Raw genomic sequence first — 15,000 nt, 5'->3', positions numbered from 1 at the left:
CTGTGCAGTGATTCGGAACAGCTGCACTCGTGCAGCTTCTCCCTGTTCTCCTTCCCAAGCAGGTCGGCTTCCTGGCATGCTGAACCAGGGAAAGTAAAATTAATTACCTTGTGTATGATCTTCGAACTGTTGGAGAGCCTCTTGTAAATGTGCAAACATAATCGAGGGACAGCCCACTGCTCCTGCGTAGCTGTGAAATTTAATATTCTCCTCGATACCTCCTAATTATTCATTGAATTAAAGTATTCGGGAGCCACTTTCCTGGAAAGGGAGAGCAGGTTTTGGTAGCTGCAGTGGCCGGCTCACCTTTCATGTTACGAACACTGTCCTTGGCAGATGTGGATGGAGAAAGTGGCAGGGCTTGGGCCTCTGGGCATGGACCTCTCCTGGGAGGCACAGGCTGGGTGTGCAGAGGCTGGTGTAGAGTGAGGAGGCTGCAGGCAGCTTGGTGCAAGGCTGGGGAGATCTCTCCTTGCCCTCCTGTCTACCATCGGCCAACCCAACAAAGGAGCTTCTGAGGGAATGGCTGATCCTGTGCACCTCCACAAACGGGCAGCTACCCGAGTGACCATGCCTTTTTACTCTGCAATAACGGAGCTGTTGAAAGTGTGGCCTTTGTGCCCCTTCTACCTAAGCTTTGTTTGCCCAGCTTTGGCCTGGCCAGTGCAGGGTTTGGACACAGGGCCGCTCTCGGACAGGCACGGGGCTGAGGCCCAGGCACACCTCGTGTCTCGCCCCTCTCCGCCGAGGTGCCTTTCCACAGAGGAGATGCCCAGGCTGGCACGAGCACGGAGCTGGCCGTGCTCCACGCTAAACAGCCCGCTTAACCCCAAAGTGCTTCGCAGTGCCTCTAATTAAGGAGTGCAAGTCTAGCGTTGCTGTGGCTCTCCATACTGGATTAGGCCCAAAGTCAGTAAAACTAAAATTACAAACATAAAATAACTACTTACTGGCACAGCATGCATGTTTTCACACATTCCATCCTATTCCACGAGCTTTTCTAGAGACAGTAATGTAACAGAATATGCTTGAACATATGGTAGAATTAACAATTGATCCAGCTTCTGAAGGTAATATAAAATTTTATTTTGTGTGCTAGTGTGTGCATGTGGGTCATTCTATGTATGCATGTTGATTTAAATGAAGTACAGTCATACGTAGGGTTTTTTTTTTTTTTCAATATAATTTACACTAAGTAATATGTATGCCCAGCTAGCTTTAAAATATCCCTTTTTATGTATCATTTAAACTTCAGAATAATTTGGATTTAGGAAGTGAAAATGGTGCCTTTGCCTTTATGCTACAGTTGTTTGCCCATTGAGCCGTGATGCAACATTGGTTTCATCTTGCATTTTTCATTGCATTTTTCTGGGATTGCAGGAGAGGTTCTTGTCAGCAAAAATAACTCTACCCTAATTTGCCCTGTTGTGATAAACTAGCATACTGATTACCTATGATTCCTGCAGTATAATTTTCAGATTACTTGACTCTCCTGGGTTCTGATTGTGAAAAGATGCTTCTGTTTTGGCATGACATCATTTGAGCCCCCAAATAATCACAGATTTAATTAACTACAGGTATAAATTCTACTCTTTACTATGTATACCTGCTCATTTCTCCAGATGACAGTATAATGTACATGGCAATGTAGACAACCCCCTTCATATTAAGAAAGATAAAGTAAGTAATACAAAAATAGATGAATAAATGTAAGAGCAAGTTGCATTGTCTGTTAATTGATGAAACCCTTTTTTTTTTTTCTGGCAGAAAATATCCCTTGTGAAACAAAATGTTTTTGAAAAATCTGTATATCACAGGAATAAATTCTACTAGGAAGTAGTTAGTGAAGTAGATGTGTTTGTCCAAAATAAAAGTGCCATTTAATAAATAAAAAGAACAGTTGAACTGACATTTGCTGTGTAATAGTAAACAGTGTCACTTTTAACTCATGTTAAATACCCTAGCAGAGTTTTTCCTGGCTTCATGTATTTTTGCTGGCTGAGTAAGAAGGGTTTTAATACTAAACAGTGTATTTTAATTACTTTCACCATTCAACTTCTGTCAGATAAAAAAAAAAAAGCCACATTTAAAAATAATACACTGAATTGATTTAAACGTAATTGTTGCAGAACTTAAAAAAAATACAAGGGTTGGCAACCATTTCACAAGTCCTTTGTTGTTTCAGAGTTTAGCAGTTAAGAACAACACAAATACATTTTGTTTGTGGTGGGTCACAGGTTCAAAGAGACTTTGAAAAAATAGACTGGGGATAATTGGGTTATCAGATGCAGACACTGCAGGGAATTGAGCATTATCTCTTCTCAGTGTTAGGACTACTGGGTCACTTCCTTCACTCCCCAGCTTCATTCTCTGTCAGCCTGACACAATCCAGATGACTGAAATGGGCTTTTACTGGTTACCACCCCAAAGTTCTCCCTTTCTCCATCCTTCAACAGGTTGATTTTATGAGCCATGGCCATACTAAATAACATCTTGCCTTGCTTTCTCCCCCATTGATTCAACAGTCTTTAATTGCTTGGAACACAAGCCAGATCCTTGGATTCAAGTGAGTCTTCCTTCACCTTCAGCTGCTGTTACTCATTTCTATTAGACAACGTCTAACTAAGATATTGACTTGCACTTTGACATTGGCACTGCTACTGTGTTTGATTGCACTGTCAATCTAAAAAAATCTTTCAAACTAGCAGTAAAACATGTAATTGTTTAACTTCATTCTGCATAAGCTTCTCTGTCCAACACTTGCTTTCGTTGTGTAGCTGTGATAAGATCCTATACATTGTATAGAAGCAGCTGATAGTGTACTAACTCCTTGTGCGCAGCATTAATTCACTATTTTTTGAATATTTTATGGGCGCTTAGCAATACCTATCTACAATTATTCTCAATTAATTATGGCAGGACATTATATTTTTTTACACAATAAATTGGACATATTTTTAAGATGCTCATTTGCTTTCTCCTGCATGGCTGCATGAGCTGAGTTCTTTGGCAAAGTGTGACTGCATTCATTGCTTGTGTCTTTTGAAGAAAAGCTCTGTAACATTAGCATGACTATTTTCTATTTATTATTATCCGTAGGACTCAGTAGTGTTGTGGGTAGGTATTGCTGCTCCTTGAGATGTAGTTCAGGCTGTGTAAGTGGAGTTGGCAGTCATGGTGTGTCTGCTAGTGATGTGTCCCCCTGCCCCAAAATGTGACCATTCACTGATGTGGCAATGCCATCCCCCCGGTAAAGCTGTGTTACACCAGCAGAGCACAGAGAAAGGGAGTGCACCTTTGCCTTGCCTACACTGTGCTTGCTTCCTTGGGTACGAAGCGTATGTCCCTGGGATTTATAGCTTTAAAAGATTACTACCTGTGTTAAAAAAAATGGCGTTAGTAAGCTGTAGCACTGTATGACTAACATCAAGTGGGATGCAGAGTTCCCACAGAGCTATTAAAATGCTGCAGAAACCCCTCTTCCAGCAGCTCTGTTGCTTTTCTTTCAGACCTCCCACAAGAAGAAACTGGGAGTCTCATGAAATTGTGCCAGCCTTTGTGTAGCAAAATCTATTAGGATTAAAATTAGATCACCAACATTTTATTCTCTAGTCAACACTATTACAATTTGAATTCAGAAATCCACAGATAAAAATGCACAGATTCACTGAATTTATCTGTCCTCATAGATACTCATACCTGAAAATCCATGTTTCAGAGAAGTTTTACTTTTTAAATTTAAGCATACTGTTCAGTAGTATTGAGAGGGAAATCCTGGGGTTTGGATCTTTTGCTGTTTCTTTGATGTAATACTTGGAACTCTTCCTTCATTTTCATTATTGGAATTGTTTTTAAACAGTCGAAAATAGCACTTCAAATCAATTAATCTTAAGTATTTCAGCTTAATACTGAGAATTTATTGTCATCCACTTACTTCCTCTCCATATTGAATGTTTAATGCCAGCTTGCTTGCTTATGCTTACTTCGTAAATTAGCATTATCCACCCAGTATCTGCTTGTTTCTGAAGAATTATTATACAAAGCCTCATTTTAAGGAGGTCAGACCCCTGCATGATGATTTGTTGTTCATGAATCTACTTTGTGCCAATTTGTGTGTGCATGTGCAATCAGAAGTGACTTGGAGTGAGTGAGATAATAATCATCTGCTGCTGATATGAAGACTTCCTCTATTCGACTACCATGAATCAGGCTGATTCCAAGTGAATGAGATTTTAATCACCTGTCACTGCCGCCAGCACTTTCTCTATATTTATGATAATTTTTTTTGTCTTTTTATTGAAATCAGTGTTGACTGAATCAAGTAATCCTGATTAGCAATCTCACTGTATCCAGTCAAGAGTGAAATGCATCAGAGCATTATTGGTACACTGAACATACTGAAATTGAAAAAAAAAAAAAAGGCTAGACTAAGTGTGTCAGCACGTTGTCTTGGTTATAGGTGAGAGCTGGAATGGGTGAGCTCGTTTTAATTGTTCCCCAACTTGAACTGTTGCTCGTTATACGTGGCTAACGCGGAACGGTGGCGGTGTGCGGCGTCTGACTTGCAGCCTTGCAAGTTCTGCTGTGGGTTGGCTCTTCTGCTTTTAGTTACACCTCTTGAGTCCCCATGGGACAGGGAGAGTGAAGTCACCAGGGTGGCATGCATGGAAGTCATGGCAGCACGGGGCAGCCTTCCTGAAAGAAGGCATTTTCTTTATCCAACTATTTTAAAATATATATCATAGAATCATAGAATATCTAAGTTGGAAGGGACCCACAAGGATCATTAAGTCCAACTCCTGAGTCACCAAAGGACCACCTCCCCCCCAAAAAATAAAATAAAATAAATCAGATCACGTGCTTGAGAGCATTGCCCAAATGTTTCTTGAACTCTGTCAGGCTCAGTGCAGTGACCGCCGCCCTGGGGAGCCTGTTCCAGTGCCCAGCCACCTCTTGGTGAAAAACCTTTTCCTGGTAGTATATATTTTATATATACAAATGTTAAATATATCTATATTTAAAGAGAAGAACAACAGTAAAATTCAAAAACTGTGACTTGGACCAGTGTTTTTGCAGATTGAGGTACAACCACTTTTATACGAGTTCCTACTTTTTATTTGCAGCAATATTGCTACCACATGTCATAGGAAATTTCAGACCTTTTCCTGCTATGGAAGTAAACCCAGAACATGACAAATAAGTGCCCTTGCTGTTTTTAAGAAGAGTTATTCCAAGGGCTGCCCTTGCAGCATCGTGGTGAGGCCGGCAGCTCAAAGCAGGGCCATGGAGCTCCGCGCAGCATTTTCTGAAGGAGGCGATGGAAGCACAAAAATATTCTGGTTACTATTATTCTGAGCCTAAGCACACTGCAATTAGGCATCTCTATATTCAATCCAGTCCTCAAATCATATTTTGCTACATTACATAGTTATAAGTATCATAAGAAATTACACTGCTAATAGTACGATAACTGCAGTAGTGCTGGAGGGAAAGAAATGTGTACTAATGAGTACCTGGGCCTGCTCCTCCTAGTCCTGTTCCCTCAGTGTTGCTGGGGCTGGGGGTTATCTATTTATTTATTCCTTACATTTGTTTTCTTGTGCTTCTTACTTTTTTTTTTTTTTTTTTTTTTTTTTTCCTATTTATTTAGTATGGATGGAAATTCAGAAAAGGGTTACATCCCCTTTTCTTCCCCTCCTTTCTTAAAAATTTTCATGCACTCCTAAAAAACAAAACAAACAAACAATCAAACAAAAAAACTCTTACAAAGACCCTGCCAATGCCATGGGCCTCTGCTCCCTGGCTGACTTGGCCTTCTTCCTCCCTCCCTCGTTCTCCTCAATGTCATCTTCTCCCCAGCATACCCGTGCTTCAGTACTTTGCTATCCGCTCTCGTCTGTCACTCTTGGTTTTGCCACCTTTGTTCTGCTCTGAACATGTCAGCAGCCTTTCTGCCACCTTAGGCTTTCCAGCACCACGGCCATCTGACTGCTTTCCAGTGCCGTCACGGTCAGTCATACGCTTCTCTCAGAAATCTTTTCCTTCCTTAGTTTTTGTCTTTTTGTCTTCCGTGCTAGGCTGACTCTTTTCTTTTGTCTTCCTTCCTGTTCATAAAGCTTTGTTTGGTTTCAGGCCTGTTTGCATGTGGTCTCTTTCACCCCAAGAGCAACAACTATCTGCTTGTGAAGTGATTTACAGCTCTGTCACTTGTCTCCTGGCTTGTTTTTCTCTGCAGACCTATACCTCGGTCTCTCTTTTGAATGCCTCTTTCAGAAGGCTTGCAGTAAAATTGAACTAAATGCGAGCAAGAGTTAACATCAGTTTCAAACTATTCCAGTTTCAGATGGTGTCATTGGTGCCGTAACTGATCTCTGTCACCTGTGTCACAGTGCTAGAGCTGTCTTTGAGTACATCACTTTCAAGCTACAGACAAATTCTTCTCCCATAATACCATTTTTTTTTCCCCCCCCCCCTTTTTTCTTCCATTAAAAGGAAGAACTTTTATACTGGGTCTTCTGCTTTCAGCAGTCTCTCTCCTTCATCCTTCTTGCCATTTCCTTCTTCTGCTTCAAAAGGCAGTGAAACCTTCACTCTGCTGTTGTTCTCACCATAAAACCATCATAGGCTCTGTCTTACCTATTGCATTAAATACAAATCACTTTCCCTGCATTCAAGGCCTTTGCAATTTACTGATCTTATTTAATCCTACCAAGTGTAAGCCTTACCTTTTCCTCTGGCTTGTCAGCTGCACCAGCACTGCCAACAGCCCTTGTCAGCTTGTGTATATTTTAAGGGCAGACTCCTGAGTTCTTCCTCATGTATAAGATATGAAAATCCCCTTCTCCTTGATGTAAAATATAAAAACATTTATTTGTTCTCCTTCAGTTGTCTCCCCTTACTCACCTCGCTATGGTTATAGCAAGATGCAGATCAATGCCAAAAGGAGGGTAAGCCAAGAATGAATTCTGGCTTCCTCATTATTCCTGTGTTGTGAGAAGGGGTAGTTTGATCTGAGAGCAGTGGTTGTGGACACATGTTCTGAAATTTGTGTTTCTGCCTCTGCCATCCAGAAAAATAGGAAGCGGGAGGAGTGTTGCTGCATACCCACAGGACAGGGAGGTCTGGCAGGGAGCTGCTTCTGAAAGAGAGGGAAGGAACCGGCGTGCTGCTGTGCTTTCTGCTTCCCCTCCTGCCCGTCCGTGTCCTTGTCCTCATCCACTGTCCATGAACTTTCTGCTGCTCATTGACTCTCCATCTTAATTACAATTTTGGATGTAAAGTCAGGGTCTGGCTTCACTGGGAGCTTTCTTCAGAACTCAAACTGTGAAACCTTTGTCCGGGCCGAGCCTTCTGGTTTTACTGTGAATAAAGAGCAGCTGATGAGCCCAGGTGTTGTCCTGTAGTACAGGAGTATAATATGTATGTCCTGTAGTATTTCTCTGCATTTTTATTTTCGTCTTTTCTACTTTCATCCTTTTGTTGTAACACCTACATACATCACTATACAGACAGTCTCTTTATTTTATTTTAGTTATTTCTTATGAATACCTTCTCGTTAAGTCAGTGAGCCAAGTAAGCACCTGTTTAGTTGTTTTAATCCTCCAACAAGAATCACCTTCTTCACCTTTCACTTATTTTCCTGCCATCACTACACTTCTTCATTACTTCCAAAATAGCTTGCAGATCAGCTGCACATTCAGATTTATTAAATAATGCATATGACACGCATATCCATATGACATAAGTATCTGTACGTGTTACCTCTCAATAGCTGCATATACATATCTGTCTTACTACCTGAACAGTTTTTCTCCTGCAAAAGGCAGAGTTTCCCATATTTATAAAGGTGTGTTGGGCATTCTCAGTGAGAATTTCAGGCCCTGATGCAACCTACCTACTGCTCACAATACAAGTTTAGGCAGAATAAATCTAAACAGAAATTAAATAAATTGCTTGATGCTCCTCTGACTGATTTCAGCAGCCTCCAGAAGTTGCAGTAGAGTTCCTTGTTTGTGCAGTGGATTCGTACTGCTGATGGTGTGCTGGTGGCTGGCCACTGAGGGCCGTAACTGGGGCAGATCCCCAGTGTAGAATCAGTTCTAGTTATTTCTGAGTTGTCATTAATTTTATTCTTTTCCTCATTTACTAATGGGCCTAGTTTCTCTCTCATCTTTTTATTATGTAAACAATAACATTAAAAGAACATTCTTAAGGCTGCAAAGGCAAGCATTCAAAATTTATAATAAAGGTTGCCCCTGCAAGCTTTGTTTGGACTCCCTGTCTGCACATTAGGATATTGGTTTTGGTTACATAATCAAAAACAGGGTTTTTTTCCCCCCTCCCAACCCTTGCCTCATTCAGGACTATTCAGTACTGAATAGTATTGAATTCAGTACTGTTCAGTATTTTTTTCCTTCATTGTTCAGTGTGTGGTCCCGTTATGCCCAAGTTATTGAGTGCTATTCAAGTCCTGTCACAACAACTGCAAAACCAGCCCCAAATTCCTCCATGAGCATCTCACTGAGCTCATCACTGTTGTGTAGGTCTGCAACAGAAGTTTCCTTCTACAACATTCATGTCACATGAAATTTTACAAATGGGAAATTGAAGCAGGGAGAAATTAGGAATGAAGTAGCGAAGTGTATCTGTAAGTGCTGCATGGGAGATGCCTAGGATCCATTTTTTCAGAGCCTGTGTCATTATGTAGTATTTTATATGTCCTAAACACAGCTGTCATTGACTTCAGTTGTAGCAATATGCACAAATTGTAGCCTGGCATTGCTAGTCAGGCACCCAAAAATGAGTCAAGCAGAATTATTACCTATGAAAAGTTTGGTTTAAGTAGACCTGGCCAGAGGTAGGTCTGAAGTGTCATACGGAGAGCAGCTAATTACCATAGGCGTCTTTCTTTCAAGCTTCTGACTTATCCTTTTCCTAAATTTTTAACATTATCAACAAGCTATCAGGTGGGCTGATTAAATATATATATATATATATATCTTTAATTAATCTTTCATTTCAACTATATGAGGAATGGTACAGAAAATCATTTTAGCTACATGATCACGCAATATCTAATGCTGGATGGTAAGGGGATAAAATGAGGTCCTTCATGCAACTTTCTAGGTTCTTAAGAAAAACCTAGATATGATTTTCCTGTGCCCATGGGACGTCAGCAGCCTTGAAAGATTTAAACCCACTGCAGAGACCTTATCAAGCTTAGCTGTGGAAAGAAAACGATCCCTAAAATTTACCAGGCTTTGTTTGCAGCAGGGAAGTGATAAGGTTGCGAAACGTTGCATCCTATCTAAAATACAAAGCAGGGTAGCCTAGTGGGAACATGTCCTCCTGCTCTTACTCCCAGAGAAGCTCTCTCAGCTAATTAATTAGCTTTTCCCTAGTTGAGGGCCTGTTGAAGAAAAAAATATTGCTCTGACCCCTTGTTGTTTAGTCTGAGTATTCAGGAGGAATAGGAAGGAATACACTGCAAGTAGACACCCTGTAAGGAAGGGTCAACATTGAAAATAATTGTTTTTACAGGGTTGGAAAGGAAAATAGAGGGAAAAATCAACCTGTACTTAGGATAATGGACCAAAAATAGCAGAAGGAAGGGGGATGAAAAGAAGCAAAGGGGAGAGGGAATGATGCTGTATCAAATAAGAGGACCAAATGCATGCAGATGAAAACAGATGGGGATCAAGAAGTGATGAGCAGAAGTGGTTCCCATCACAAAGGGCTCTGGCTCTATGCTCTCCCTTTCTGCTCAGTACCCTCTTCCAAAGAGGTGACACCAACGTTGCATATTGGCAGCAGACAGATTTGAAACGAAAGAATAACAGAGGGTCTCAAATATTAGGAGGTAACCAGGAAACCATGAATTCTAAAAAAGACAGAGAAAATAAATGCAAGGAAGTTGCTGCAGTTATTAAAAGATAAGATTTATAGGCAAGTTCATTTCAGCTGGTTGGCTATCCAATCAACTACTGTTGCTAATTGGATTAGTTGCCAAAATAAGCTAAGAATAGAACCTTCCTTTTTCTTATTGTTAATGCTTTCCAGGCACAAAGTCCTTGTGGGCAAAAATTAAATCTTTATTTCTAGTAGCATAAAATTATCCTCTATAAAAATGAAGAACCTTAACACTTAGTAGTACCTCTTCTTCTCCAAACCTTACAGTGGTTAACAGTCTTCTGCAATTACAGTGTGCTGTGAGATGGAACATTCTTGTTCTCCTCCAAATCAAGTGGTTTGTGGCAGATGCCTACTATTGTTCCTCTTTATTTTGTCATTCTTTCTTGTCCTTTCCTGAAGAATTTCATTGCTACATTTTCCGCAGTTGACTTACAGCTTTCTGGCAATATAAATACTTCTGACATAATGGAACAACCCTGGAGAAACCCTTAGGTAATTTCAGAGTGCCCCTTAATATGGAAAACCCTGAGCATCCCCCTATTAAGATTTTTTTTTTTTTTCCTGAAGCCAGCACAACTGTTTACAAAACAGCACTCTGAGCAGGAAATCTGTTTCTCTTTCATTGCTTTATAAAAGTACATCTAACTAATAACCTATAAATAAGTTACATATATAATACAGGCTCTGTGCTGTCCTCTGCCCTGTAAAAACAGCAGAACCATTGAAATACGTCATAACATCTTTTATATTTTAGTATTTTTTTATTCTCTGTGTTAATATATCCTACCAAACCAAAATAAGCGTATAGCCTACTTTTCCTTGGCAACACGGTATGAACTTTCGTATAGGTTTCCCAGTGTAGCCCACAGTTGCCAACTTAACTAAGCAGGTTGTTTCTTGGGAAGATCTATTATTCAACTAGTATTAACTCACATGTCTAGATGAACGATTAATTACTGCAGGCTCTATCTTTAGAGTTTAACTTTAGATATTTACTTCAGCAAAGAAAAATCCTGTAATTTGGAAGTGGAAATGTTCTGAAGCCCTTTATAAAACTTCATCACAGGTGAAGGACAGGATCCTCACTTTGCAAGAGGATGAGACAACACCATCTGATGAAGCTGTATGTAATTCTCCCCAAAGGACAGAAAATGTTGTCTTTGAGTAATGCTATTGACAAGGAATAAACATAGCAGTGAAGGTAGGATGGCTTCAGAGTGGGAAGTTTTACGTCCAGCTTGGGCTTTGGGCTGCTCACTCCCAGCTGCCAAATGATCGAGTTCATTGCAAACACAGCCTGAGCTGCCTTCTGTGTGTTGTGGAAAGCAAAAGGATGGTGAGCACAGGTGCTGAGCTCATGAACCATCATCCCTGCTTCATGCAGTCTTCTCTGTGTACATCAGAGAAGCTAAATTTGCTGTACCTTGAATTTAAAAAGTCTTTCAGCAAATTTTTTTCAGATGAACTAAAGCTTATTCTCTCTTTTTCACTCTCCGTAATTTAATCAGACTTCCTGGATAGGCCAGTACTCATACAGGTGGTGAACACATGGGAGTATCTCACAGTGACAGCCTGTTACTATCTGTGGAAACGATAGTTTGAGAACTGTGATTTTTTGTAATAATATGCTCATTTCACAGTCTTGTGTAAAGAACTAAATTAACTCTTGTTTTCTCCACTATGGCGTAAGCCCCTACTCCATTAATGAGGATGGCTGTTTTCATGAGTGGATGGTGGTAGTGCTGAGCAGTATGCAGAAAAAATGAGCACAGGTGATACATACATTTTATACATTTTCCAACGATTAGTGTCAAAGCAAAACACACTTTTCTAGACAGAGACTGAGGAACTCATTTTAGAGGGTAAACAAGTGAGCACAAAGCTCAATTCCAAAGAAACCTCCTTTAAAGTTAGGCTGAGATTTAATTCTAATTAATAAATATATGATATTTGGATGATTAGTTTGGACTGCTTTTCAAGCATGGTGTGAAAAAATAATCAAAATGCTGCCTATGCAGAAACTAGAGCAGCCATGTCTGCCCAAGTACGCAGACATCCCAAAACAGTAGCGCTGAGAAGCAGCAACTATCCAATTCATCTCAGCTTTGAAAAATGAACTTGCAAATTACATCTCATGCCTGTCATCAAACCGTGATCAGCTTCTCCACTGCTGAGTCGTATAAATATCAAGATACATTTATCTATCCCAGAAATCCTGGCTCAGGTTAGGTGCCAACATGTCCACCTGTTCCTTGCTCATCTGCTGGACTTACTCAGCTGTTCAACGGGGTCTTACGAATACGTTACAGTACTTTTAATTTGAAGTTCTCATCATTGCAGAACTTGGATGTTTATGCACAATGTAAGTTTTCATATCAAACTAATCAATAGGGAAAAAATATACGTAGTATTTGAATTCATTTAATATACTTGATGCTGTCACACGGGCATTGCAATTACCCTGGAGACTTTTCTGCAAAGCACTAAGAGTCTCGACTATACCTGATAGACAAACATCGCTCTTCACGCCCAATCAAAACCATCAAGGAGGAAGACTGGTTGATTGTTTGCAGGTAGTAACTGAAATAATTTGTCCCATAATAGCTATCCGAAGCGGATCTCATCAGATAAAGCATCCACCTAACTATTTGATGTACACCTTGATGTTAAGTGGTTGCCCACAGTAGGGAGCCACCATAGAATATCTGTCTGGTTGCACCTACCTCTGGGCAGGACTCGTGGGTAGTTACTGGTGTATTCTAGTAAAGCAGAGTCCTCTGCAAACGCTCCTGGATAACCCAAAAGACTAAGAAACCCAGCTGAGACACATTTGCAGCTAAATATGATCCAGCTGTGTAGAACAGGGCTTATTATCAGAAAAGTTTGGGGAAATACCCAGAATGTCATGCAGTTCTACTAATATTAGCTTTAGCAACTCACAATTATAATGACTAATTGGAGCCATCACTCATTGCTATTGAGTTCCCAGGTGAAAACTATGGACCAGAACCTCCATTAGCATAAATTAGCATTGGAAAGTCAATTAAGTTACACTGATTTTTACACTAGTTTTACTGTCTTTTATAAGGCTGAGAGGAAGAAGCCTGACTTCTGGTTTTAATTTTTCATCTATTTGTTTTCTTCCAAAGCAAATTATCATTACATTTTTAAACTTATCTTTACATTTTTAAACAGATCTCCATAAGCATACACATGTTCAGCTAGAATATAACACTGATATTATTTTGCTAGGTAGAGCAGGCTTGCTTAGGTGTTTTCTCTGATGTTTTGTGACTTCCAAGTTGATTTCAGCAGTCTGAATTGGTGCTGCACCTCTCAGACTTAGGATGCAGAGTGGATAAAAGAATGATTTCTGTGAAGGGTCTCTTCTGTGGAACTTGCTCCCATTCCCATCACAGGAGTGGAGAAGGTGTTTTTTTTTTTTTTTGTTTTTTTTTTTTTCTGTATTATGCATGTATATGCAAAGTAGAGAAAATGGGAAATACAAAAGAAAAGGGTAAAACTATGCAATGTGATACAAACTGATTTAAGGAAAACAGAAGACGGTGGCTGCTTGCATTGTATTCATACTTTAGCATGGGTACCTAAATGGGTAGCTTTAAACCAACAAGATTTTTTGGTAACATAAATCTTAGTGGAAATCTGGCAAAAATGGTACAGAAAAACGTCTGCAGCTTGATAGATAGTGTAAATGTCAAACAGAACACTCTAAATTTTGCCCTAACTAAAAGTTATTGGAGACATTCAGGAGAGTATTCCTGAAAGGAACAGAGGCATGTGCAAAAACCAGTGGTTTGTCAGCCCTCTCATTCAACAGAGCTGTACAACTGAATAAGATCATATGAACTACATGACAGGGAAAATACAAAAATCAATGGAAGGTAGACTAATCCAAGAACTCTGAGAATTTTTGCCCTGTACAGTGCACAGGTACTCATTTGGGTTTTCATTTAGAACATCCAAAGAATAATAAAAATAATAATAATAAAAATCACACCAGCAGAAGGTTTTAGGTTTATTTTAAAACCTATCTTCCATCTGCAGAGATAGATCAGTGTCAGGCTGGCCCCGTGCCACTTTGGGACTGAACAAGAGAACAAGCCTGAGGTCTACTGAGTAGAGTGCAAGTGTATTTGACGTAATGAGAAATTCCCCGAAGCATAATTTTTCATTTACAGTGGCACCAATGTATCTGACCTGGTCCACCAGGATACGCTCATGCCAATTTTCAGGCAGAAGACACGAGCTGATTTTTTTTACATCCAAACCATGCTTCTAGCTTGCTGTAGCGCCACAATCCGTTCAGTTTACCAGAAGGGTTTCAGACAACACGGTAGGAAGGTAGGTGGCAGTGGCTGCTGGCACAGAGGCTGCTTTGGTCGTGCTCTTTATTGTTCACATCCTCGTTAGCCCGAGAGCCCTCCGCGGGACTGACTCACCCACTGCAGCCCCCACATCTCTTCCGTGGTCCTGGGCACTGCTTTGCTCGTGAGGCACATCCTCAAAGCCAAGTTCCTTATATTTTTGCCATTGGATCAGGCTTCCTACGTACCACCGGTGCCTGTAACCATGGCCTCAGCCTTGTCCCTGCCTGTACCTCTGCCCCGTGCAGCCGCCTGCTGGGGGTGCCAGCCCCATGCTCCTTGCCAGGACCTGGGCCCTCGGTGCCCCCCGCTCAGCACTGCCGCCCCCTTCTCTGCCCTCAGCTCTGGTTGCAGCCATCGGGGACCAGACATGAACCATGAAGTGCTGATATCTGCAGCTGTAGCACAAAGACTGGGGCCACCTCGCTCTATTCAGTAATTCTCTGCTGTCCCAGCCCATGTAAGCATCCCTCCAAAACTCCTTGCTTTCAGTGAGAAGTTTTTCAGGCCAATTTCTTACCTGCACCACTGCTAGCTAGGTAGCAAATGGCTGCAGTAAAATATTCTGGGCTAAAATATTTTCTTGGGCCTGACTTCTTAGCTCTCTTTTTATACATTTGCACTTGAATGAATGCTCTCCTGTGGAACCTCCACGTCCTCCAGGTATTTCCAGTCAACAGATTTGGCTGATACCAAGTGTCAT

General features: G+C 40.7%; 1 protein-coding gene and 1 long non-coding RNA gene across 10 annotated transcripts in view; one reads left to right on the top strand and one right to left on the bottom strand.

Annotated features, from left to right (window-relative positions):
- The window catches only part of EBF3 (EBF transcription factor 3), a 116,660-nt gene that overhangs the window by 20,306 nt on the left and 81,354 nt on the right, over window positions 1–15,000 (top strand). The window lies entirely within an intron of this gene.
- On the bottom strand, window positions 5,614–12,766 carry LOC311439574. 2 transcript variants are annotated; one of them, XR_014694831.1, is made up of 3 exons: window positions 12,636–12,766; window positions 6,726–7,397; window positions 5,614–6,636 (listed from the first exon to the last, which is right to left on the bottom strand). It is a non-coding gene; the product is annotated as an uncharacterized lncRNA (long non-coding RNA). The 2 variants fall into 2 exon arrangements; XR_014694832.1 differs by lacking the exon at window positions 12,636–12,766 and adding an exon at window positions 12,415–12,474.

Source organism: Aythya ferina, assembly GCF_964211825.1.
Source record: "Aythya ferina genome assembly, chromosome: 7".
In the NCBI taxonomy this organism is placed as follows: domain Eukaryota; kingdom Metazoa; phylum Chordata; class Aves; order Anseriformes; family Anatidae; genus Aythya; species Aythya ferina.
Note: the sequence above shows the minus strand (reverse complement) of the source record. Positions and strands in the feature narration are given on the sequence as shown.